Raw genomic sequence first — 2,188 nt, forward strand, 5'->3', positions numbered from 1 at the left:
TTCAGCAGAAGCAGCGCAGATTGTTACCCAACGAAGGACTCGAATCCAAGCTCCACTGGCAAGTTCTTACTCTATTTCCTTTTTTTTTTTGGCTTAGAGAATTTTGAGCGAATGGTTTTGTTGTCTTGATTCGGTAAAGAGCATGCCCTAAATTGCGAGAGCAGCGATTGAAGTGCTTATGAGAAGTGGATTTTGTGAGGAGTGAGGGGTTCTTTCTATTTTAGGGTTAAATTGATCTATTGTTTTTAGTTTGGTGCTTGTTGCGGAGATCTAAGTTGTGATAATCGCAGCTGTTTTAGGATTTGTTGAAAAATGATTCTGGTGGAAATAAACGTTGCATTGCGATACTTCTGCTGTTCTTCTTCTTCTTCTTCTTCTAGTTGGGGGCTGCTGTGGCTGATATCTGTTTAGAAAAACAGTTATAAGTTTCTGTATTTATGCTGAAGATATTGTTCTGGTAGAATTATGCTATGCTCCTCAAATAAGTCTACACTTACAAAAAAAAAAGCCAAAGCCAAATCAGCTTTCTTAAATGTGATGAAATCCAATACAATTAGTGCTATAAAAGCATGCTAAAAAATTAGTTATCTTCAAGAATTAACAAATCTGATTCAAATATCTTATGTCTGGGTAAACATATTATATTTGAGAAAAGATCTTATCTTTAAACATTATGCTAGGTCAATGAAATCTTACATTTTGATGGAATACATTAAATTTGAGTGATAAGTCATATATTATATCTATGTTAAAGATTTTATATCTAATAAACCTATGTATTTGAATTAAAGACCTCATGTGCTACTAAACTATTTGTATTTGAATAGGACATCTCATGTCTGAGTCAAAAATCTTATTTTTGAATCAAGAATATTTATAAAAAAAAAAAACTTCGGAAAGATCATTGCATTCTTCTTACACTATTAACGAATGCTAGCTAAACTTATTAGCTAAACTTATGGCTGCAGCAAAGATCATTGCACGCTTTTTACAGAATGAAATATTTGAATATTTAGAAGTCATTCATTGCATAATAGATGATTTCTAACTTCACAAAGAAGGAAAGATCATTGCACTCTTTTTACAGTATTAACAATATTTGAATAGGAAGTGTGTTATCTTAGTCGAAAATCTTATGGCTGAAGTTATTTTACTGCGAAGGACGTGCACGAGGTTAAACAAATGGTTAGCCGTCTCATTATATTTCTGAATTCATACAATCTTACATTCTTTCTATATTTTTAACGGAGAATTTGCATATATATCACATGATTCTTATATATTACATTTCAAACATTAAAACTTTGATATTTACTTTTATAATATTCTAGTATCATACTCACATCAAAACATATGCATGAAGAGGTGTGTTTTGCAGTAGAAAAAATAGGATTAGTAGTATTTTTATGTGATGTTAAAAATTTGAATGTTATATAAGTGAACATTAAAGTTTAGGTGTTAGAGGTGTAAATACATAAAAATTATGTGGTATGCATGTAAATTCTCCTTTTAAAGCTTGCATTATTTTGACTAATTAACTATGATTTAAGGGATTAATAATTATCATCAATCTGATCTTGGTTCTATTCTTGATGAAGGTTAAATTTCATTAATTATTTTTTTCTGTATAATGCCAATGAATGCCGTCTTCTTTGATGTTATGCATCTCTCAGGGTCATGGATGCCCAATTAGCCGTAAAGCAGGTCAATTTAACTCTCAAATATTCTTCCTTGTTCTTCATATTGGCTCATAATTAGTCTTTGTAATACTGATGAGCAAATTTTATCATTTAATGAATGAAATGGCAAAAATAGGAGCATTTTCCAAGGTAATTCGATGACATCTGTAGTTAATTTTCCTTATAATATATCATAATTTTGCTTGCATAAGAAGAATTTATAGATCATTTAAAGTTTTTAGTTTTGCTATCATAAATATGCGTGTTTAATACTGAAATTATTGCAGGTGGATTCAGTTTCATGCTATTGTAGAGTCGATAATGGTCTGAAAACAGTGGTAGGAGCTAGGAAGTTTGTTCCAGGAGCAAAAATATGCATCCAACCCGACATCCAGCCAAGTGGACCCAAGCCTAGAAATCCGCGCCGAGAGAGAACCAGAACACAAGCACCTCTTCTACCCAACCTTCCTGACGACCTCGCTATTGCTTGCCTTATACGTGTACCTCGA

Source organism: Phalaenopsis equestris, unplaced genomic scaffold (assembly GCF_001263595.1).
Source record: "Phalaenopsis equestris unplaced genomic scaffold, ASM126359v1 Scaffold000230, whole genome shotgun sequence".
In the NCBI taxonomy this organism is placed as follows: Eukaryota; Viridiplantae; Streptophyta; class Magnoliopsida; order Asparagales; family Orchidaceae; genus Phalaenopsis; species Phalaenopsis equestris.